Genomic DNA, 24,982 nt, shown 5'->3' with positions numbered 1-24,982 from the left:
GACGGCTCAGATCATTCATGACCATGGAGAAGAAACCTGTTCAGGACCTGCCCACCCATAAACCACACCCCTCTGGTTCCACCTCTTCCCTGGCCATTGTGGATTGAACTAGAGGTAGACACCTGGATCAGCTGAACCAATCAGATTCTTTCTACCAGTAAATTGGAGCAGTGGTGGAGTGTCTTGAATGTGCATGTGTAGTGTGTATGTGTGTGGGAGTGTGTTCATGCGTGTGCAGGTACATGTATATAGATGGGTGCTATGGAACAATCTTTGTACACTATAAATATGGATTGCTCTCATTGTTAATAAAAAGCTGACAGCTGATAGCTGGGCAGGAAGAGATTGGGCGAGATAGCCTGAGACAGAGAGAATGCTAAGAGATAGAAGGGCGGAGTCAGGAGTCACAAGCAGAAGCAGAGAGAGGCAAGATGGGCATATTGGGTTGAGAGAAGGTACCAAGCCACATGGCAAAGTGTAGATAAGTTTTGCCTCACTGGGGATTACAAATTACTATTGAAAAAAATACAAAGAGGAAATTCTATTAATTACTTAGGATATAAGAACTACAGTTGATCTTCACCCATGCTTGTCATATTTATAGTCATGTTAGTTAGGTTTTCTAGATATACAGAAATATATGGCCGGGCGGTGGTGGTGCACGCCTTTAATCCCAGCACTCGGGAGGCAGAGCCAGGCGGATCTCTGTGAGTTCGAGGCCAGCCTGGGCTACCAAGTGAGTTCCAGGAAAGGCGCAAAGCTACACAGAGAAACCCTGTCTCGAAAAACCAAAAAAAAAAAAAAAGAAAGAAAGAAAAAAAAGAAATATATGTTGGATGGATAGGCAATCTTCAAACACTTCATAGACCTAGAGAATATGGCATTTAAATGTTCTAATAACTTAAAATTCTGTTGATATGAGACATGATTGCTCCTGGCAGCACCAATCTACTCCCAAGAGGATGTTGGGTATCGAAGACACTCCATACAGAGTTTGTCTCCTTCTTGGCTAAAAATGGCCTGTTAAGCAAAGAAGTGCCCTTGCCTCTACTGCTGACAGTATGCACGCTGTCCAATCCGGACAAACAGGACAAAGCATAAGTAACTGCTGAACCTTGCCAAGACAGGGTAAGATGGCCTTTCAAAATACCCTGCTTTGGAAGATGGTCTGTCAGATATTCTAGGCCAATAGACAAAAAATGGATGCCCCAATGTTACAGAGAAACTTTGGGTGACTGTCCAGGCTGTCAGCAGTCTCTGTCATTTCTTGCCATTTTTTTGGAAGTTGCTTGCTTGCACTTCCTGTTCACTCAGGTAATATTATTTTCCTTCTCAGGTCTTTGATGGGATTGAAGACTAGATAGTTACAGTTGCAATCCTCTCATATCTTAGCTAAGAACATATCAGGTACTAGAGTTAGATTCTTCAGGATAGGACAGCTAATTTGCATTTACCTATGGTCTGGACATTTAGCATGTGTTTCTTGCTTGATGATGTTCCTGTTGGTTCCATTTTTGCTTATGTTATTACCTTTCCTTTCTCCTGGACAATACTTGATAATCGTTCTTTGTGGTGATATTTTATTTGTGCTGAAATGTGGTGATATTTTATTTGTATGTTAATAAATAAGACATGCCTGGAGATCAAGGGGAAAAAGGCCAGCCATTGTTAAGTAAACACAGAAGTCAGGCAGTGGTAGCACACACCCTTAATCCCATCACGTGGCATGCAGGGTCTCTGTGTGTTCAAGGACACACTAGGGAACAGCCAAGTGTGGTGACACACGCCTTTAATCCCAGTGCCAACTATAGAGACCTGGAGGTCTGTACAGACAGGCAGTGACAAGGAAGTGTGGTAGCTGGGCTGAGAGCCAATGAGAACACAGAACAGCAAGGCAATAAAAGCCTGGGTAGACAGGAAGTAGCTCTCTTGGGAAGCTATGCTGGCATGGTGAGTTAAGGTTAGCTGGTGGCTCTCACTATTTCCCTGATCTCTAAGGTTTTCACCCCTATATTTGGCTCTGTTTCTTATTTAATAAGATCATTTAGAAATTTGCCGGGTGGTGGTGGCTCACGCCTTTAATCCCAGCACTCGGGAGGCAGAGGCAGGTGGATCTCTGTGAGTTCGAGGCCAGCCCGGGCTACCAAGTGAGTTCCAGGAAAGGCGGGCGCAAAGCTACACAGAGAAACCCTGTCTCGAAAACCCCCCCCCAAAAAAAAAATTTGTCTACAGATCTTATTGTATATAGTTTGCTTAGGTTTAGTACCTTCTTATTTAGACAAAAAAGGGAAGTGTAGTAGGTATTTGCTCTGCCCATGACCTTGGGCTATCCATCCCCAAAGAGGTGGTACTTCTTACCTGCCTACAGACTTCTTGCCTTCATACGTGACCTCTTTAAAGGAAAGAGGCAGGGGTCACACTGGCTTCTCAGAGTGATCCAGATGGTCAGATGCATTCCCTCACAGACGGAACAAAGGACAACCTGAGCTGTTTACTTGGTTCTGCATTCATGAGTGTAATCCCCAATTTATATCTTAATAAATCCCAATTACCCATTGAACAGACTCACATGGATTTATCATAACAGGTGTGGCTCAGCCTTGCCTCAGTGGGACTTCAGGGACCAAGGCTAACCACACAGAATCCACACCTTCTCCTGAACTGAGGAGAAGCAGAAGGGAAGTCCCTGTGCATGCAAGGGAAGAGGTCCAAACCACTGAGAACAAACACCAGCTTCCTCCTCCGCTCCTGCTGTGTCCTGCTTCATCCTTGCAAGATCCACAAGAAATCAACAACTCCTTTAATATTCAAGTTACCAGGATTTCTGACAGCACCTACTCTGATGAGGAGGAGTCTGCCTGGCCTCCAAAGAGGCCATCCAATGTAGGCTTTCCAAGCAAAGAAACCAGAAAAAAAAAAAAAAATCTCATCTAGACCACAGAAAGACCCAGATGAGACCAGAGCCCAGACCAGAGCCCAACCAGACCCCGGCCCGGAACCCAGACCAGAACTTCCAGTAGTTTCTTAGAGCCTTTTTGAAGAAATGAACTGTCATCTTTGCAAAGCACCCAGGGGCCCTCCTGCTGGGTGTCTGAGGTGGGGCTGTGCTTTAGCTCAGAATCAATACACTTGCTTTCTATGCATGAGGTCCTGGGTTCAAGCCCAAGTTCTGCAAACAAAAACAAGCCACAAAGGAGCCCAGGGCTCTGGCCAGAGCTGTCCTCCTGCCCTGGTCAGGAGGCATGCCTCTCAGGAAAGAAAGCAGGAAGCGAGCTTCAGACTATGCTCATCATGTGGGCACTTATGGACCGGCGCCATTTCCCTCAGGGAAAGGCAGGCACAGAGAATTTCATGGTTCTTTGTCTTCTGCCTGCCAATCCTCTAAAAGTCTTTTTGGTTCGTGTGTGTGTGTGTGTGTGTGTGTGTGTGTGTGAGAGAGAGAGAGAGAGAGAGAGAGAGAGAGAGAGAGCACATGCGCGCCTCCTCTAGGAACCCCATTCCACAGCTGCCCTCAGACCCTTGTGATTACCCCAGCACAGATCTCAGACTATGACGGCTGCCCACTACCTCTATGGGTGCCACCATCCCTGAGTTGGCTGAGGGGAACATATTCACTCCAGCACGCCCTGCCTGCTGAACTGAGGTGGACTGGTTTGACCTTCTGAGGCCTTCTGGAGAGCTGGGTGGACCCTGGGGTGTAAGTGGAGTTTTCCTCTGGACCCACCGATCAGTTCTGTCCTGCCAGCCGCTCACCAAATAACCAACACAGAGATGCAATATTAATTATAAATGCTCGGCTGATATCTCAGGCTTGTTACTAACTGGCTCTTACAACTTAAATTAAGCCATTTCTATTCATCTATGTGCTGCCACATAGTTCATGATTTTACCTGTCCTCCAGCATGTCTTGCTCTTCTGACTCTGCCCTTCTTCTTCCCAGAATTCTCCTAGTCTGGCTCTCTCACCCAATCTCTCCTGCCCAGTTATAGGCCAGTCAACTCTATATTAACCAACAAGAGTACTACATATTTATAGTGTACAAAGATTATTCCATGGCACTAGAGAGCTATTATTCATGCTGTGGGGCTCAGAGGAAGTTCAGGGCCAGGCTGGGGCAGGCAAATGGTGAGACTCTGACCTCAGGTGTGGTGGTTCATGCTGCTATCTCAACATTCGGGAAGCTAGTCAGGAGGATTGCTGTGAGTTCAAGACCACCTGTGAGTTGGAGATCAATGTCTTTGTAGCCGAGTGGTGGCATCTCCCACAGTCTGGACAGCCTGCAGGTGAGCAGAGGAATGTGCTTGACACCTGTGACTTCAGGGTGACAAGAGCTTCGGGGGGGGGGGGGGGGGGTCACAGAAGTAAAGTCCTTTAGTCAACCTCCAGTGAGGAGAATTTTCCAGAAAGAGAAACCCAAGGAGGCAGGCAGAGGTTGAGTGGGTGACACCAGGAGATGGCAGAATTCAGGGAGCGGGGACCTGCTGTCTCGGGGCCGCGTAGACAGGGGCTGCAGGCAGACATCTTGGGGAGAACTCGGGAGTGTGATGTGTGCATCCGCATGTTTCTGGCGCTGAAAAGAAGGACTGAATCCGTGACCAGCCAGGTTTGTAGCTCTGGGTAGTCCTGCAGTCGTGCAACCAGACTCCCTGAGGTCGGCAAGGGTCAAAAACTGGGCAGGCCTGCTAGGTACCAGTCCATGAATTCCCTCCCGTACAGCTGAGCGTTTGGCACAGCGCCACCTGCTGGCTGGCACTGACTGTGGCCAGAACTGGAAGTTGTTGCCTGAGTGGGGAAGGGGCTGCTGGGAGAAGGGGACTCCCTTGAGATGACCTGCCCCCCACCCCCCACCCCAGAGAAACAGCTAGTGCCTGATTCATCCCGATCGGGCCGGCCAAAACAAGCAAAAGAACTGGTGCATGCCTGTAATCCCAACACTTGGGAGGTTGAATCGGGAAGGATAATGAGTTCAAGGCCAGTCTGGGCTACATAGCGAGGCTGTTCATAACGCAAAAATAAAACAAATATACGCCTTGGAACAGGCAAAGAGGTATCCGGGTGTGTCCTCCTGGAGAAGGGCTGGATGTCATCCAGGTAACTTTCAGGAATTGGTTGTTGTTGTCGTTGTTGTTTGGGGTTTTGTTTTGTTTGTTTTTCAAGATAAGTTTTCTCTGTGGGACTGTCCTGTTTGTCCTGGAACTCACTTTGTAGACCAGGTTGGCATCAAACTCACTGAGGTCCACCTGCCTCTGCCTCCCAAGTGCTGGGATTAGAGGTATGCCCTGCCGCTGCTGCCACCCTGCTGACCTTCAGGACTTTGATTCTGTAGGAGAGGGATGAGCTTTGGGCTGATTGAGTCCACAACGGTGTAGGGTTAGAACCAACTTATAGAAAACAAATCATGGGATGGAGAGGAGAGATGGCTCAGCTGTTAAGAGCACTGGCTGCCCCCTTCTGGCTTCCACTGGCACTGCATATATGCAAACACACACACACACACACACACACACACACACACACACACACACACACACACACAATAAAAAAAACTTTTTTAAAAAATCATAATACAGGGCTGGAGAGATGGCTCAGAGGTTAAGAGCACCGACTGCTCTTCCAGAGGTCCTGAGTTCAATTCCCAGCACCCACATGGTGGCTCACAACCATCTGCAATGAGATCTGGTGCCCTCTTCTGGCGTGCAGGTAGAACACTGTATATATAATAAATAAATAAATCTTTTTAAAAAATCATAATACAGCTGGGCGGTGGTGACACACGCCTTTAATCCCAGCACTTGGGAGGCTGAGGCAGGAGGATCTCTGTGAGTTCGAGGCCAGCCTGGTCTACAAAGTGAGTTCCAGGAAAAGCTACACAGAGAAACCCTGTCTCTGAAAAAAAAAAAAAAAAAAAAAGAACTAAATAGTACAATACTTACATTCCCCCCCCCCAAAAAAAATCATAATGCATTGGCTGGAGAGATGGCTCAGAAGTTAAGAGCACTGGCTGCTCTTCCAGAGGTCCTGAGTTCAATTCCCAGCAACTACATGATGGCTCACAACCATCTACAATGAGATCTAGTGCCCTCTTCTGGTGTGCAGGCATACATGCAGGCAGAACATTGTATATCTAATAAATAAATAAATCTTAAAGATGCACGCCTTTAATCACAGCACCCAGGAGAGATCATGGCACATGGATCTTTGAGTTTGAGGCCAGCCTGGTCTACATAGAGAGTTCCAGGACAGCCAAGGCTATACAGAGAAACCTTGTCTTTAAAAACAAAACAAAAAGACATAATGTAAATGACTCCTTCCCAGGGGAGATCACATGTCCGAAAGGTCAAATTCTCATTTAAAATTGTTTTACTGTCTTTCTGGCTCTTTATTAATTAGCAAGTTCACAAAAGTCTTTGGCATGAGTTCACTGTTTTATTTGTATAAATATTGTGATTTGACCATTTTGAAATTATATTTGTTTTGAGACAGGTGTGGTGACACACACCCATAATCCCAGCACTTGGAAGCTGAAGGCAAAAGGATCAGGAGTTCAAGGTCATCCTCAATTACATAGCAAATTTGAGGCTAGCCTGGGATACATAAGACTCTGTCTCACAAAATGAAAAGAAAGGTCGGGGGTGGAGAGACGGCTCAGCAGTTAAGGACACTGGCTGCTCTTGCAGAGTTGGTTTCTCACACCCACATGGCAGCTCACAATCATCTGCAACTCCAGTTCCAGGGGGTCTCATCGATCTTCTGACCTCCAGGGGCACCAGGCATGAACGTGGTGCCCGGACATACATGCCGGCGAAACACTCAGACACATAAAATAATCTTTAAAAAGAGACAAGAACAGAAGTTAGTTTGTGTTTATGTTACATGCTGAGACCCTCGGTCCTGAAGAGATCTGCAGAGTGATCCACACCTTCCTGACCCCCAGTCTGTTGATGGGACAATTGTCACCTCTGTGCTCTAACCCAGCCCAACCCTGCAGGCAGCCAGCTCCTGAGGGAAGGGCGAGGCACCGGCAGAACTCCATAGATGGCTGGATCAAGTCTCACTACTGGTAACACAGCCAGCTAGACATGAAGTGCCATTGATGTACACGGTGTATGTAACGCTTCTGAGCCTCAAGTCTCCGTTTCTGTGAAATGCCGTGTGCTGGACGCAGACACCGAAAGTCTTATTCTGTTAAGAAAAGATCTTCACATGCAGCTGAAGCTGACCTCCATCTTGTGATCCTCCTGCCTCAGACACGCACGCACGCGTAGTTCGGAAGGAAGTCTTATGCTTTCCATTTGTCTCTTTAACTTTCTGTTCTCATTTCTCACCCCATCCTCGGGACACCAAGAACAGGAAACAGGTCATTTCCTCTATTCCCAAAGTCACACAGGAAGCGTTAAATCCTCATGCCTGGCTCATGAGTGAGAGGAGAGGGAAGTGTCTCGAGGGGTAGATGGGCAAGGAATAGGGTCTGCTCAGCAGAAAATGGTCCCCAACACTGGAGGGCTGAGAGGGAAGTCAGGGGCCTGGAGGAGAGAGGTTGGAATGGCTGGACGTCCTCCTGGCCCCAGAGGACACACCCCTAGCTGGAGCAGGCTACCTGCTTCTTCTGTCTCAACTTCAGGACTAAAAACTTCCTCTGCTAAAAATTACGTTCGGACTCCCACACCACCCGGGATCTTGGCGCCACCTTGTGCCTATTTCTGGAACTGCGAGTCCAGATTGAATCAGCAAGAGTTCCCAGGGCAAGAGAGAGGGCAACTGTCAGGTCCTGCACCTTCCTTGTGCCCGTTTTCTTTTTTCTCATCTCCCGTTCTCCGTTTCTTTTCCACCTGTGGCCCTGGGTACGAAGACCGGGCCTCTCTCTTCACTTGCCAGACAAGTACTCTGCCACTGAGCTACACTGCCACCCAGCCTTCTTTTCCATTTAGTGAGCGCTGACTATATGCTAGGTTCTGTGCACATATGTTTACTTTAGAACAGCCTTTAAAGGCCACTGATGTGACCACTTTACAGATGCAGAAAATGAGACACAGAAAGACACGTCTTCCCAAACACATGCAAAAGCATTTTCTGTACCGGAGAGGGGCAGTGGTCCTGCATGTCTGAGCTTGGGACAGTTGGGCTCAAATCCAAGTGTTTGGGGTGCTAGATAAGACCCTAAGCTGGACACTGGGATGTCCTATCATCTGGCCTCAGACCCTGGGAATTCCCTTATGTGTCTGTCGCCAACTCAAGACTCTAGGCTTCCTGAGAGCCCGAGGTTTATCTGTTTCCTTCAATGTTGTCCCCAAAACCCAAAATAGATTTCATGGTATGTTCTCAGTAAACACTGTGAATAAACAAGTAAGATAAATTATGACAGGATGACTTGTCCTTACCCAAGAGGCCTTCACAGTCTAGAAAAGACACCAAACACCCACCTAACCCAGAGTGCTTTGCAAAAGGGAGGCACAGGAGTTTTGGGAAACCAGAAGGGGCATGATGGGATGCAGAACCTTTGGGGCAGGCTCACTGGAGAGCATCAGAGTGGAACAGAGATCCATAAGGAAAGGTAGAGGGCTGGGGAGATGGCTCGGGTGGTAACGTGCTTGCCACACAAGCATAAGGACCTGAGTTCGGGTCCCCAGCATCCACGGAAAAAAGCAAAGGCAGCTGCGTGCTCCTGTGAAGCCAAGTGCTGGGGAGGCAGAGACAGGAGGATCCAATCCCAGCTAAATGTTCACTCAGTAAGAGACCCTGCCTCAAGAAATAAGGTGGAGCCCATTGAGAAAGGCACCCGCTGCCATCGCTGGCCTGCACACACGTGTACACTGTATGAGTTGCGTTCCCATGGCTGTGATAAAACACTGTGGCCAAAGCAACTCCTGGAAGGAAGTTTTCATTTAGGCTTAGGGTTCCAGAGGGGGAGGAGTCCATCACGGTGGGAACTGTGGCAACAGGTGACGGGCACGGATACAAGACCATGAAAGCTCCCAGTTAGACTGTAAGCAGGAAGCAGAGGTATCAAACTGGGAACGGTGTGAGTAACTAAACAGCGCCACCAACTGGGAATCAAGTATTCAAAAACCTGAGAGTACGGGGCGCATCTCACTAAAACCACCACAAACACATACATGTGTGTGCACCAGCACACATGTGCACACTCGAGAACACACACCCTCAAAGGAAGATGGAGAGGCTAAAAAGAGCTCAGGGGGTAAAAACACTTGCAACACAGACCTGAGGACATGAACTTCGTCCCCAGAACCCGGGTGAAACGCAGAACGCAGTGGCACCCATCTGCAACCACGGCATTCCTATGGCAAGACGGGGCTCAGAGTCAGGAGAATCAGTCAGCGGGCAGCACACAGCCCAGCCACAGAAACAGCAGGAGACCCTGCACAAAACAAGGTCGAGCCGGGTGGTGGTGGCACACACCTTTAATCCCAGCACTTGGGAGGCAGAACCAGGCCGATCTCTGTGAGTTCGAGGCCAGCCTGGTCTACATGGCTACACAGAGAAACCCTGTCTCAAAAATCTAAACCAAATACAACATGGTGAAAGGTGAGAACCACCTCCCAGAAACTGTCCCCTGACTTTCATGCACGCACACCCGCACACATAGGCCCACTCGGGAGCACACACACCAGCCACTATAGTTTTAGGACTTTTAAATTCGTATTTTATGTGTATGGGTGTTTTGCCTGCACGTATGTCTTGGTGCCATGTGCATGCCTGGTGCCTCCACAGGCCAGAATCAGGCATCCGACCTCCTGGAACTGGAGTTACAGATGGTTAGGAACCACCACGTGGGTTCTAGGAACTAAACCTGAGTCCTCCACCAGGGCAACCAGTGCTCTTAGCTGCTGAGCCATCCCTCCAGCCACATTTGTTTTATTTTTAGTCACGTGTGTCAGTGTGTGGGCAAATGCAGGTGTGTGCAGAGGCCAGAAGAGGGCGTCAGATTCCCTGGAGCTAGACCAGCAGGCAGTCGTGATGCACCAACATGGGTGCTGGGAAATGACCTGAGAGCATCTGGATGAACAGTAAAGGCTCCTGGTTTGTTTTTCGAGACAGGGTTTCTCTGTGTAGCTCTGGCTGTCCTGGAACTCTGCAGACCAGGCTGGCCTTGAACTCACAGAGATCCCCCTGCCTCTACCTCCTGAGCGCTGGGATTAAAGGTATGTGTCTCTACACTTGGCTTTGCGGTGCACGCTCTTAACTGCTGAGCCATTTCTCCACACATACACCTCCCCCGACAAACATACACACATGAATAATAGATGAAATAAAATTTAAAAGAAAGTAGGAGAACTCCAGGGAAAGGTATGAGCCTGGAGGGGAGATGTCCGTTGTGATTCCCGAGTCAAGGAAGAAAAAACAGGGAGGGAAAACCAGCAGGTGATTGATCTAAAAACACAAAAAAACAAATTCTTCCCTTGACGGTGCTGTGACTCCTGTAAAGAATGTTGCGTGGACCATAGCCCAGAAAACCTGAGACCTGAGCACAGAAACTGGATGCATCTCCAAGGCATGGCCACCAGGGGGCAGTAGAGGCCCCAGGGACCCGCTTTGAGAGCTTTGCTAAGGTGTAGCTCGTTCTTTGCCCAGCAAGCGCGTCTTAAGCGCCTGCTGTGCTCCCGTAGTCAGGGGCACAGGAGAAACAGCAGGCCACAGTCCAACCGTGTGCTTACGTGGGCACGCACACTCACTGTGTGTTTGTGATGTATGAATTCCGGACACGTTCGTTTTTGAAAAATGCAGCCGGATGTTTTATTTGTTTTTATTTATTTATTTATTTATATTTATTTATTTTGGTTTTTCGAGACAGGGTTTCTCTGTGTAGCTTTGCGCCTTTCCTGGGACTCACTTGGTAGCTCAGGCTGGCCTCGAACTCACAGAGATCCGCCTGGCTCTGCCTCCCGAGTGCTGGGATTAAAGGCGTGCGCCACCGCCGCCCGGCTTTTATTTATTTTTAATTGCACTTTATTTGCTTACTTTGTGCATGCAGAGGAGAGGGGCATGTGCGCCATTCCCTGGTGTGGAGGTCATAGAACGACTCTCTGGAGTTGGTTCTCTCTTTCCACTGTGCAAGTCGTGGGACTCGAACTCAGATTGTGAGGCTTGGAGGCAAGCGGCTTAACCCAGTGAGCCAGCCCACTTGTCTGTAGTTCTGACAAATTCTTAAAGATGGGGGAGGACCAGCCAGACATGTAAATGCACGAAGCAGGAAAATTCTGAGTTTGAGGCCGGGGCTTCAGATCAGGAGCCTCTGTGTGTGTGTGTGTGTGGGTGTGTGCGTGTGCGTGTGCGTGTGGTGGGGGGGAGGGGATAGTAAGACTGTCTCAGAGAAAGAGAAGAAGAAAAGGGGGAAACAGGTTGTAACTTCAAACAGGGTGGCATGGAAGACATTGCAAAGTGACCTTGGTCCATGCGTGTGGCGCGCGCCTTAAATCCCAGCACTCGGGAGGCAGAGGCAGACGGGTCTCTGTGAGTTCGAGGCCAGCCTGGTCTACATAACAAGTTCCAGGTCTTTCTCCCAAAGAGAGAAAGGGAGAGGGGGCCTTTGAACAGGAAGTGGAGGATGTGGGGGAGGGGCGTCTCAGAGAGGCAGGAGGCACAAAGGCCCTGGGGCAGCCTGCTGATGCCGGGGGGCTAGCTTCTGAGTGGGTGGAGCTGGGTCAGCAAAGCAAGGACGGTGCCAAGCGTGGACGGCCGGGGTGCCCAGGGGAAGCTGTGGCATGGGTGACAAAGACCCTACGGAAAGGGGCGGCACGGGACCGCCCGTCGCCAGCTCGGAGTTTGTGTCCCATCCCTCGACCACACCTCCCGCAGCGCAGAGGAATTAATATTTTCTATAAATCCTGTAATTATCCCGTGAATAGCACAATTATGCTGCATTACATTCTGTGCCCATTCGAAGCATTCGTTTGTTACGTGTAAACATTTAAAATGCGCTGTGCTCTCCGCCGTCTCCTTACTTTCTTGTTTAATACGATGGAAACCTAAAATGAGAAGCCACGGGGAGCTGTTCTTGACCTCCAAGAGGCCCTGGGGGGCGGGGGAGGCTGGCACTCACACCCACACACAAACACACAGTCTCCCACCCTCACACTAACCCTCACTCACCCACAGAGCCCAGCCAGAGCTGAGGGCTGAGACCTAGCTCCTGGCCAGCTCAAGGTGACCTTGGGCAAGTCACAACATCATTTCCCACTCTCTCTCTCTCTCTCTCTCTCTCTCCCAACCCTTGACACTCTAATGCAACTCATTTGACATCCATGATCCTTAACTACAAAATGGGCAGAGATTAGTGTGCCCATTTCACAGACAGGTAAACTGAGGTTCTGGGAGGTATCTGCTCAAAGTTGTTGAGCATGATGTCTGGAGGCAGGATAGGTAGGGGTTAGGAAGCCTCTACGACGTAAAGGAGAATAGAAAGGGGGTGAGGAGGTGACTCGGTTTTGTAAGGCTTGTGGGGCCCAGAGTTGTCCTCAACGAGACAATAAAATGAAGCAGAGAAGGGCAGAAAAAAGCTGACACCAACTCTCTGGGGCACTGAGACCTCAGGCCAGTCTGGGTTGAAGTCCCTACCCCACATTTATTTATCTTGGCTCAAGGATGAAACCCGGGCACAGCGTCCACAGTGGGAGTGATACTGGCTCCTACCTTGTGATTCCATAGTGCTGAGAGGTCGCAGTGAAACCGCTGCCCTTGTTGTTATTATTATTTTATTATTATTATTATTGCTATTCAGTCTTACCGAGTCTCGTGATCCTGGAGAGCGGCGGCAGACAGGATGGGAGGTGGCCCCTCGGGTCAGACCCAGCCTGGCCACACCCGGCTGTGCGGACGGTGGTTCTTGGGCAACCACTCCTGCAGGTATTTTTGTCTATGTGGTTTGGTTCTCTGTCTTTTGGAACCAGGGTCTCAGGCTGGCCGGAAACTTGCTTCGTAGACGATGAACTTGAATTCCTGACCCTGTCGCCTCCACCCCCCAGAGGCTGGGGTTACAGGTGTGAGCCTCCATGCTTGGTTTAGGGTGTGCTGGGCATCGAACCGGGGCTTTGTGCGCACTAGGCAAGCGCTCTAGGAACCGAGGCACAGCCGCAGCCACCCCGCTGGGCTCGCCTCCACTCATCCTCCACTCCTGTCCTCAGGCTTCCCGAGTGAAGCCAGCAATGGGGCCGGGTTCCCACCCTCTCCTGGAGAGCATGGCAGGCCCTGTCCCCACCCCAGAGGGCTGATAGGCACACGTAACACATAGAAATTAAGCACAGAGCAGGGTGGTGGCAGCATACCATTTGATCCCAGAACTCTGGAGGCAGAGGCAGGTGGCTCTCTGGGTTCGAGGCCAGCCTGGTCTACAGCGTGAATTTCAGGACAGCCAGGGCTACACAGAGAAACCCTGTCTCAACTCCCGCCCGCTCGCCCCCCCCAAAAAAAAAAGAAAAGAAAGAAAGAAAGGAAGAGAGAGAGACAGAGAGAGAGAGAGAGAGAGAGAGAGAGAGAGAGAGAGAGAGAGAGAAAGGAGGGAGGGAGGGAAGAAAGAAAGAAAGGGAGGGAGGGAGGGAGGGAGGGAGGAAGGAAGGAAGGAAGGAAGGAAGGAAGGAAGGAAGGAAGAAATTAGGCAAAGTGCGGGTGAAGAAAACCAGAGACAGTCCCAGAGAGACGCTCTGAAGGGTCCAAGTTTAATCTCAGCTAGCCTGCCCAGCTGGAGAGCCCTCACCCCATTGCAGCTTAGAGGCCCCGAATCTCACAGCAGCCAGGCTCCTGCCTGAAGTCCCTGGTGAGGTGAGATGAAGGGACCGGGCCCAGTGGGCGAGGCAGGAGAGGAGAGCGCGCTCCATCAGAGAGCCCATCAGCTGCCCTCCAGAAAGGTCTGCAGGAAGGAGGTGAACCTGCTTGGAGCTCTGTGTCCCCCCCCTTTGCGGCTCCTGGGGGTGGGGCAGGGTGTCCTGTACCCTCCCCCGGGCACCAGCCTGGGCACCCATGCCTACTGTTTTCCATCGCTGCTCTAAGTTTCGGCTCCCTCTGGGGTTCAGATTGTACCGTTGCTGGCGGCCACAGCCGCACCCAGGTCCTGTTGTCTCCTGTGTGCTAATGGGCCAGAGCTTGAGCACACCTGGACACAGGAGGGTCCTGTAAAGTGACCCAGTGACCAAATGAAGGCCATGCTAAGGTGAGCGCTGTGGAGGACAGGACAGGAAACCCCGGGGAACAGGGCAGGAAGCCCCCCGGGAGCAGGAAGCAGACCTCCATCACTGAGTTTCAGGTTTTTACATAGATTCTTTGAAGAGCTTGAGGGCCGGTCTAGAGTTGACCCAAACTAAGGCAAGGCATGAGGCCTCTGAGCCTCCCCACTTATCAGCCATACCGTCTTTAGGGAAGAGGGCATGCCCTAGTCCTGAGAAAGGGACACTGAGCTGAATTGTAAAGGCTGAGAAAGAGCCTTGCAGGTAGAGGGAACAGGTCGGGGAGGGAGGGTTGGGAATGACGGTGCCAGAGGTGCCAGAAACCAGCTAAGAAGGGCCGCGTACCAGGAGTCGGGAGCCTAGTCTATCCTCAAATCTATTCAGTGCCTTGAGGGGCTTCCGTTGGGAGGCGGCCCATCAGCTTGGTGTTCCCGGGGAAAGAAGGGTTGTGGAGACAGCTGAGAGATAAGGTACTTATGCCTGGAGGTCAGGTTCCCAGAATCCGCAGAGGACCAGAGGCTGTGGCACACATCTGGAATCTCAGTGCTCCCGTGGTGAGATAGGGGACAGAGACAGGAGAATTCCTGGGAGCTCAAGGCCCAGCTAGCCTCGTTGTAGCAGTGGTGAACCAGAGACCCCGCCTCAAATAAAGTGGGAGTCGGGGGCCAACACCTGAGGTGCTCAGATCTGACCTCCCCATGCACACCATGACATCCATGTAGAAATATGAACACTCATGAATATGTACGCATGCAAGTTATACACACTTTTTATTTTTTTATTTTATTTTACTTTATTTTGAGACAGGGTCTCACTGTGCAGTCCTTCCTGGCTGTCCTGGGACTCACTCTGTAGACCAGGCTGGCCTTGAACTCACAGAGATCCACTTACCTCTGCCTCCCAAGTGCTGGGATTAAAGGCGTGCGCCACCACATCTAGCCTATATTTTATTTTCAAGTGGGAGAAGAGCTGTGCTGAGGGGAGAGGGGAGAGACCACAGCGAAACTTGGGAGGTTTGCTGCAGGATGAAGCCTGTGCCTGAGGTGCTGGCTGAGGAAATGAAAGGGAAGGGGCAGAAACCAGGAAGTTGGTGCCTTGAGGAATCTTCTTCCGGTGGGTGCCAGGCCTCTACACACTAAAAGGCGGTGCCGGACCCACAGGGGGCCAGATGTTCCTCCAGAGCCTGTGCCTGTGCCCAGGGATCCCTGCAGGGAGGGTGAAACTGGAGAGGAGCCCCCATAGCAGGAACCGTGAGGTTGAAATGGCCCTCAGTCGGGACCCCAGTGGAGAGATAGAAGCCAGGCCTGCAAACCTTAAGAAAGACTACCAGGGCGTGGAGGGGGAGGAACAGTCTTTTGAAATTATGACAATCTATTGTCATCTACAGATGGGTTAGGACACGTTCATAGCTATCCTGGGACATATGTGGCCCCAGGGCCACATGTTGGACACACTTTGTAGACTTATTGCAAAGCTCTCTGTTCATGGAAATCATGCGCGTCGAGGAACCGCCCTGGTCAGCCTCAGCTGTGCATGCTACTCATCCTGGTACACAGTGGCCACCCACTGAATGTCAGAAGCCTGGGGCAGGGGGTAGATGGGAAAGGGACTGCTCTCAGGAGACTCTCTGCTTCCTTTGTGGTTGGGGCCCCTGGCCAAGATGGAGACCAAGTTAGAGAGAGAAGATGAGGTCGGCTTGGGACATGCCCAGGCCATGGGTCTAGTATCAGCTCCCAAAGAGTCTCCAGGACCAGGGGAGAGACGTAAGAGAGCAAAGAGCGTGGGGAGTCAGAGAGGGGTGCTTTAGGACCTCAGGAACCGCCTGTGGGGACAGGTAGACGAGGTCCAAGAGCACAGAGAGGACAGAAGTCCAGAGCTGCCTGGGCGAGGCTTGCTCAAGGGAGGGGAGGCTCATGAGATCTGCGACTCCACTGGGTAGTCAAGGAGGGGTTGGAAACCGGGACCTCTGTGGAACAGCCAACCATGTGGCATCCCCCAGTGTCCTTCCTGCCCTTGTGCCGATGTCTGGAACCCCTCTCCACTCCTTGAGTGCCCGGGTTCACCCCTATAAGCCCTGACATCCCACAACCCAGTCTCCTGAGGCCCCTTTCACAAGACGTCCCCCTGAGGAGCTTCCTCCCTGGAAACTGCTGCTTCAGCCCACATTCAAGTCAGACAACAGGAAGGACTTCCTGACTGGGAGAGCTGGGAGGCCTGGACAAGGGAAACTGTTCCAAGAAAAGGAACAGTTTGTCTCAGTGACTTCTGGAGGCTCTCTTCCATGCATATGCTTGTAGCTGTAAGCTTTCCTGTGTCCTGCTCGGACCTGCAGCTGCTCAGACCCAAGTAAACACACAGAGGCTTATATTAATTATGAACTGGATGGCCTATGGCTCAAGCTTCTTGTTTGCTAGCTCTTACATCTTAAATTAACCCATTTCTATTAATCTATGTTTTGCCATGTGTTCCATGGCTTTACCAGTCTGCTGGCATGTTGTTCCTTGGGCGGCAGGCTGGCATCTCTCCCTCCTCTCCTCTCTTCTTCCTGTCTATCTGCTTGTATTTCCACCTGCCTCTAGGCTGCCTTGCCATAAGTCAATACAGCTTTATTCATCAACCAGTCAGAGCAACACATATTCACAGCATACAGAAAGACATCCCACAGCACTTCCCCTTTTCTGTCTAATCAAAAAGGAAGGTTTTAACTTTAACATAATAAAATTACATACAATAGAACAGTAATCAAGCAGGAATTACAGTTATAACATCTAGTCTATTTATATTTGGCAAAGTTAAAGAAAATATTCTATCTAGTCTTCAACTACATCAAAGACCCCAGAAGGATATAATATCACCTGAGTAAACAGGAAATGCATTGTAAGCAACTTCCAAAAATCTAGAATGACAGAGACATCTGGCTGCCTGGACAGTCACCCAAAGTTCCTCTGCAACGTTGGGGCACCCTATCTTCAGCCTACAGGCCTAGCATATCTGACAGACTCATCTGTGAAGCAGGATTTTCTAAAGAGCTTTTCTGCCTTGTCTTGCAAGGGTCGGCAGTCCTTTCTTCCGAGTCTCCGCCTGGGCAGGACAGGAAGGACAGGGTCACAGGTCAGAGAGGAGGAGGTACCTGCTGGTCAATGTTAAGAGTCCGAGTTTAGAACTAGACTAGAGTTAAATCAAAATTTAAAATTAATTAATTAAAATAAATTTTAGCCTGTCTGCATGGTGGCACACTCCCTTAGTCCCAGAGTGGGAGGCAGAGGCAGGTGGATCTCTGTGAGTTCTAGGCCAGCTTGGTCCACAGAGTGAGTTCCAGGACACCCAGGGCTACCTTGTGAGACTTTGTCTCAAAAACAAACCAAGTCAAAATCTGAATGTTTGACAAAAAAAAAAAAAAAAAAAAAAAAAAAAAATTACAGAAGTTACAGAAGCAGACTCTACCTGAGGGCTTCTTGGCACCAGACACGGCCAGGTTCTTCACTTACGTCTCCAAAAGACCCCTATTACCCTGTATGACAGTTCTTTGAGTCCCCATCTTACAGATGACCTAACTGAGGCTGGGTTTCTGGTTTCAAGGTGAGGGTCACTTGCTGGACTAGAAAACTCAACATTACTCGTTGTTTGTTGTTTTAGCTTTGGTTTTAGTTTTTGAGACAGGGTCATATAAGCTAAGGTAGCCTGGAACTCACAGTAATCCTCCTGCCTCTGCCTCACAAGTGCCAGGATTACAGACATGAGCCACCAGGACCGGCTTCTGCTAGCACTCTTGAACTGTCCCAGGATGTTGTTTTTCTCCACTACAAAAACAAAGTGATAGTGAGGCAGGAGGATAGACAGAATGACCTCCTGGGGGCTCTTGGGATCCTTGAAGTCATAGTCACAGCCACTGAGCCCAGAGCCTGTGACGATTCCCACGGAGCGCAGGTAAGTAGCGTGCTGGGGCACAACCATCTCATTAAGCAATTACATGTGAGTGCCACAGCCAGGAAGTGACCTCACGGCCAGCTGGATACCACCGCTGCTGTGAAGGGACATAATGGGAACAATCAGGGTGGCAGCAGTGGTGACGTCAGCAGTGACGCGATCCAGTGGTGGCAAAGGTGATGGCTGTTAGATCTTGGTGTCAGTCAGAAGGGGCCAAGCTGGTAAGGAGTAGGTGGAGGTTCTGGCGATGGCACACCCTAGCCTTGATGGACCGGTGACATGGGGCAGGCAGTGTGGCTCAGTGTTTGACACTCCTGTGAAACCCTCCCCGCTGGACAGCTGACAACTCCATCTCCTCCCTTGCAGTGGCTCATGCAAGAAGCAGAGGGCGGAAGCGGGGCACTCGCCTTCAGGTGCTTTCTTTGTCGTAAAATAGGGATAGTTGAGTAGCAGCAGTCTAGACGGCTTGCCTGGACATCGTTGAAGCCTTGGAGTCTATCCCCAGCACAGCAGGGAACACATGTGACAGTCCTACCACTCCGGAGTGGAGGCCGAAGGATCAGGAGTTCAAGGTCATCTTCAGCTACACAGAGTGTTTGAGGCCAGCCTCCAAAATCAATGACTAGAAAAGGAGGCTGGCCTCAAACGGCATCAGCTCCTTGACGGCCCATCACGGTTGTCTGCTGCAGCCACTGGGATTTTATCTTCTGTCATTTCCTGCCTCCCTCCAGCTGTTTTACCAGCCAGCAAGTGCCAGCTTTTCTGCAGAGCCACCCGGCGGTTACTAGTGACATCAGTGTGGCATTTTAGGTTTCCTGCTTCCTGCCTGCCCAACTCCAGGTTTAGAGGGAAAGCAGTGGTGGGGGTCTCAGAGTGCCAGCTTTCAGGGTCCTGGAGAGAAGTGTCTGGGTCAGCTCGGAGCTCTGGTGTTGCTCGTGGCTCTCTTGGTGGGTCAGCACTGTGTGATCTAGATATAGCTCACTGCCGGAGGACCGGTTCCTTCAGCCTCTCCCGCTGTGTGTGAATTCCTACTTCTCTGTATTAAATACCTGTCTACCAGCTGGGCTTGGAATCGCAGCTCTTCAGAAAGCTGAGGCAGGAGGATCAGAAGCTGGAGAATCAGAGGCTGGAGGTCAGCCTGGGCTAAAGAGGTAGATCTTGTCTCCAAAGAGGCAATAAAAAAACAGTGGACCAGACAGTGTGACTCGGGACAGGAAGTGATACTGAGCCAGCAGTAACTGAAGTGGGAGGGGCTGGGGAGCCCTACGGAGAGGGCGGGGTTGGGAAGGCCTTTCTAAACTAAGGAGGTTGGGAGAACGAGGAACCAGACAGGTGGGGAAACTGGGGGCAGCTGTGTCTCAAATCCCCAGAGCAGGAGCAAGCTTGCTGTATCCGCAGATCGGAAACACAGCAGCAGACTCAATGCATAAAAAGCCAGGAGCAGGGGGAAGAGAAGGACAAAAGACAGGCAGTGAAAGACCTAGCATTCTGCTCCTGTCCACTGGAAGCCAGGAAGGGTGTCCTAAAGGACACGTCCTTGGGGATGACTGGGTAAGAACAAGACAGGAATAGAGAACATGGATTCAAGGGGAGCAGCCTGAGGTGGGCTCCTGTCTCCTCAGTGCGGCGGGAGGCCAGGACATCACTGCACAGAGTGGGGGGGGGGGGGGGCGGGGGAGAGATGGATAATATCATTAGGGTTGTATCAGGCCAAGTGTCTTATCTGGATACACAGCATGGGCCTAAGTGACCTGGCTCTCAACTGGCCTGGACATTGTCAGTTGAGTAACAGAGACACTTCCTGTCACTGAGAGCAGAAAGGAGAGCCTCAGGTACCACAACCATAAGAACAACTAAAGCCCTAGTAACGTGGTTACAGCCACCTTCCCACGAACATGCACAGGGCAAGAGCACCCTGACCAGACAGGTCACCAAGGGACCCAGCCCCTCCCAGAGCTGTCCTTGGGACACAACAGGAGGCATGCTGGGATGTGATGATAGAAATCAGCTAGGGCAGGGACTTTCAGTTAGTGCCCTCAACCAGTGGTTTCTCAGGATGCATGCCTCTGAAGAGAGTCCCTGCAGACCGCAGACCATGGCAGAGCTGACCCACACTCAGCCAGCTGTCCCTAGGCCGAGCGGGAGCGATCTCACCGGTCTCTGTAAGCAGTAGCACCTTGAGTGGGAAAGCAAATGGGGATGGAGTCCTGGCAGGTATGTTCTGGAGTGGGTGCTTATGGAGAGGAGAAGGGTCCTAACCCTCCCCCATGCTGAGCCACCCCTCCCCCACCGCCCTCCAGCCCATTCACCAAGAGCTGGCTCTCCAGCCCAGGAGCCTAAGGCTCTGGGCTCCAGGCCACTGCCTGACTCAATCTTGAGCAGGAATCCCGGGCTGGATCTGGACTGGGAGGGATCAAGCAAGGTTGAGTCTTCCTGTTCCCTTATCCTAGGATGAACCCTGACCTTGGTCTCTGAGCCTGAGCATGTTAGCCGGGATCATCCGAAGCCCAGACCTAGACCCTTCGGTTCCAGGTTGGGACCTGATGGGTCCAGAGAAAATGTTCCTACCTATCTGAACCTAAAGCATGCCCCAGCTCAACTCTACAATTATGACAAAACCTGGCCCATGAGCCCAAACAAGCTCCAAGGGTGGCTGGCTCAGCATCTCTGCAGTTCAGGCCTGTCTCTTGTCTGCAAAACCAAACACGGAAAACTAAAGCCAATTAAAACATTGTGGTGGCATACACCTGTACTCCCAGTACTTTGGAGATGGAGGCAGGAGGATTGGTAGTTAGAAACTAGCCTGAGCTACAGAGTAACCTAAGTCTGCAAAGAACAAGGGCTGGGGGTGTGGTTTAGTGACCAAATGCTTGCCTGCCTTGGGGTGGGTTTAGTGACCAAATGCTTGCCTGCCTTGGGGTGTGGTTTAGTGGCCAAGTGCTTGCCTGCCTAGCATGTGTTAAGGCCCTGGGTTTGATCCCCAGCATCACAGAATGAACAAACAAATAAGGACCGATTAATCCCTTACGTCTCCTTCTTACTTTGTGACACATCTTTATCTTAGGAAATAAAGCCTAAAGGCCAAGTCCATTTTCTGAGGCATTAGATTCCTCACCCTCCCTGTCAGGCTCCTCTTTTGATCTGAAGAACTCTTACCCTAACCTCCTGACCTCCTGTACCCAAACTGCCCCCTGGGAGCTGGTAGGAGACAGACCGGTGACCTAGAGTCTGTCTGAGAGGGTGTGGTGCCTCACCTGACCCGAGAGCAACCTCTTCCCCTCAGTGCTCCAGCTCTGACGTCCAAAGATCGCCTTGGGCCATCAGAGCCCCAACTGCAAGCGCAGGACACCCAGGAAACATCTTGGTAGAGCCCAGCATGTGAGGTTCCGATCCCGGAGCCACTTCCCGGCTCGGATACTCGGTGTGTCTGCCTCAACTTTGTTGTCTGTCAAATGACAGTTACAGCAAATCTGTGAGGACAAAATGTGATGAGGGCAAGAAAGCCCGAGGGGCAGCAAAATGGGCGAAGCGCGCGCTATGTTACACAGCCCCGAAGACACAAGTTCCACAGCTGGAAAAGACAGAGATGGAGCCGAACGGCACAGCCATCCTCTGACCTCCACACGCTAGCCACGGAGAGTGCTTACCCATCATGCATGCACATAATTTTCTTTTAAAAAGATTTATTATTATTAACTTTTATTATTTTTTTAATGAATCTTTTTTTTATTTATTATGTATAGTGTTCTGCCTGCATGTATGTATATCTGCACACCAGAAGAGGGCACTAGATCTCATTATAGATGATTGTGAACCACCATGTGGTGCTGGGAATTGAACTCAGGACCTCTGGAAGAGTAGCCAGTGTTCTTAACCTCTAAGCCTTCTCTCCAGCCCTTAATTTGGTTTTTCAAGACAGGGTTTCTTTGTGTACCGCTGGCTGCCCTGGAACTCACTCTGCAGACCAAGCTGGTCTTGAACTCAGAGATCCACCTGCCTCCGCCTCCCAAGCTGAGATTAAAGATGTGGCCACCACCCCTTGGCTTAGACATATAATTTAAAAAACAAAGTATTTTAAATAAAACATTTCAAAGATGTATTTTATTTTTTCAGATGATACGTATTTGTGTTGGGAGTGTGGGTGTTTGCATGTGTGTGCAGATACCTGTGAAGGACTTGGATGCCTTGAATCTGGAGTTAGAGGTGATTGTGAGCCCCTTATTGTGGATGCTGGGAACTGGACTCAGGTCCTCAGAAAGATCTCTTAACTACTGAGTCATCACTTCAGCCCCCTCAAACATTTTTATAATTAACACAAGCACTTTGCCAAAGCTATACAGAGAAACCCTGTCTCGAAAACAAACAAGCAAGCAAGCACTTTGTAAACTGTAGAGCAATTCTCCTGGCAGGGAACAGCAACAGTTGGCGATGTTGTATGGGCGAAAGCTTCATCCTCCAGCAGAGCTCAGGGCGGGGATCATTCTTCTCCCGCCTCACTCTGACGCGCTCAGAGCCTCCCCAGGACGCCCGCGTCCCTCCCCAGGACCAGCACTAGCTCTCCGAGGCCACCTTCCTGCAGGGAGATCAGGAGGGTGACAGCTGGGTCTCCTCGGGCTCCCCGCTGCAGGGACCAAGACTAGACAGTGCAGAGGATGAGCGAGGAAAGGGAGACGGGAGAAGGGAGCCAAGGGAATCCACGCCAGCACCACCGGGATTCACCTACCCAAGCTGGGACCAGGCAGGAGGGGAGCGGTTGGGTGGGGCGCCGAGGCCCCGCCCCTCTGACGTCAATGCCCGGGCCTCCCTCCCTTGCCTGCGGTGCGTTCCTAGGACCCACGAATCCCGTGGGAACTGCTGTGTCTGCAGCTGGTGCCCAGCCATGTAGGTGCGGGGAATGAGGCTGGCGCGGCAGGGCGGGCCCAGGGCGACACTGCCCCTCACTGTGGGAGGGGACGGCTCTGGCCCGCGGGCCTTACCGGGGACTGAGTGCCGTGGTCACCCACAGCTGCAGCGGGGCTGGGGGATGAGGAGGAGGTGGGGGGACGAGGTCGGTGGGGGAAGTGGCTCTGCCTCCAGCTAGCGGAGCAGCTGCTGGGCAGCTGCGAGTGGAAATGTACTCTCAGCTCCCTCCGCTGGCGGATAACTTCAGAATCGGCATCAATCGGCCCCCATGTGACTTTTAGGCATGCATGTGACAAAAGTCAACCCGAGTACATACAAGTCTGAGACAGAGGGACACTGTCATTACTTTCCAGTATTTCTTTACATTTCAGTTAAGACCTTAATTTCTTCTCCTCCACCCTCTCCTCTTCTTCCTCTTCTCCGTTCTCACCGCCCCCCACCCCCACTCCTTATTGAGCCGGTGTGGTGACATAGGCCTGAGATCCTAGTAGCTGGGGAAGTGGAGGCAGAAGGATCAGAGTTGTGGGACCACCTGCGACCTTGCCTCCTCCAACGCCACACCCCAAATTGGAAGTGTATCCATAGGCTGTCATGTATGAACTGCGTTCTACTCATGAAAGACCAGGTTGCCATGTATTTGTTAGAGGGGCGCAGAGCCAGGTTGGTGGCTCACCTTTAATCCCAGCACTGGGGAGGCAGAGGCAGCCTGGTCCACAAAGCAAGTTCCAAGACAGCAAGGGCTGTTACACAGAGAAACCCTGTCTGGGGCGGGTGGGGTTGGGGGCGGAGTGAAGGAGCGGTGTGGGGGGAGGGGGGAGATCACCAAGACCAGGGAACCCACTCCTGCACACTGGCTCCCGTTTGCAGTCCAGCCGCCCAGGCCCCGAGGGAACAGAAGACAGTGCCTCAGCCCTTGAGCCTGAGGAATGAGCATCCAAGCTACTGGCAGTGGGGGTGAGGGGTGGAGAGGTTATGAGGTAGGTGAGAATTGCGGCCTTCAGGAGGCTGTTTCTTCACCTTACACACCTAGTCTCTCTACCTGCCTCTCTGACTGGATGGCCTGAGAAGTGCTCCTGGGAAGGAGGGCTTTTCCTAGCTGCCCAACCGAGGGAAGTGAGGTCAGACTCCTTCCTGTCCTTGGCCCTGCCAGCCACTCCGCCTTCATGTCCTTCACCCCTCCTGTGCTTCCTCAGGACCCCATCTTTCCCTCTCATCTCCTTCTCCCTACTTTCTCCTCTTCTCCACCAAAATTAACAGACACAGCACAACTGTCTGAAACTTGCCCCACATCAGCAAGTCGGTCCTGTCTGGAGAGTGTGGGCAGTGTTGAGTGCTGATACACGGATGTTCCACACCAGCCCCCTGAATGCTGATACCCCGATGTTTCACATCAGTCCCCTGAATGCTGATGCATGGATGTTCCACACCAGTCCCCTGAATGCTGATACATGGATGTTCCACACCAGCCCCTTGAACGTTGATACACAGATGTTTCACATCAGTCCCCTGAATGCTGATACATGGATGTTCCACACCAGCCCCTTGAACGCTGATACACAGATGTTTCACACCAGCCCCTTGAACGCTGATACACAGATGTTCCACACCAGCCCCTTGAACGTTGATACACAGATGTTTCACATCAGTCCCCTGAATGCTGATACATGGATGTTCCACACCAGCCCCTTGAACGCTGATACACAGATGTTTCACACCAGCCCCTTGAACGCTGATACACAGATGTTCCACACCAGCCCCTTGAACGTTGATACACAGATGTTTCACACTAGTCCCCTGTGGGGCGTTTTTTACCCACCAACCCCACAGCTCCCCAGAGTTTTCTTGACTGCGAGCAGCAGGAAATATTAGATAGAAGGATTTATTGCGGAGATAAACAGATAGAAAATAAAGGATAGCCTCGAGAGGACCTGGAACCTTTTCCAACAGGCCCTGACTGTCTCTGCCTCAGGGTTTTTATA

General features: G+C 51.1%; 1 long non-coding RNA gene across 1 annotated transcript; it reads right to left on the bottom strand.

Annotated features, from left to right (window-relative positions):
- Positions 1 to 16,765: 16,765 nt before the first annotated feature.
- LOC128097751 (uncharacterized) lies at positions 16,766 to 23,727 on the bottom strand. Its single transcript, XR_008213972.1, has 2 exons — positions 21,356 to 23,727; positions 16,766 to 17,255 (listed from the first exon to the last, which is right to left on the bottom strand). It is a non-coding gene; the product is annotated as an uncharacterized LOC128097751 (long non-coding RNA).
- Positions 23,728 to 24,982: the final 1,255 nt, after the last annotated feature.

This window comes from Peromyscus californicus, unplaced genomic scaffold, assembly GCF_007827085.1.
Source record: "Peromyscus californicus insignis strain IS unplaced genomic scaffold, ASM782708v3 Scaffold_5__1_contigs__length_169319896, whole genome shotgun sequence".
Lineage (NCBI taxonomy): Eukaryota > Metazoa > Chordata > Mammalia > Rodentia > Cricetidae > Peromyscus > Peromyscus californicus.
The sequence above is the reverse complement of the archived record's forward strand: the minus strand, read 5'-3'. Positions and strand labels throughout refer to the sequence as shown.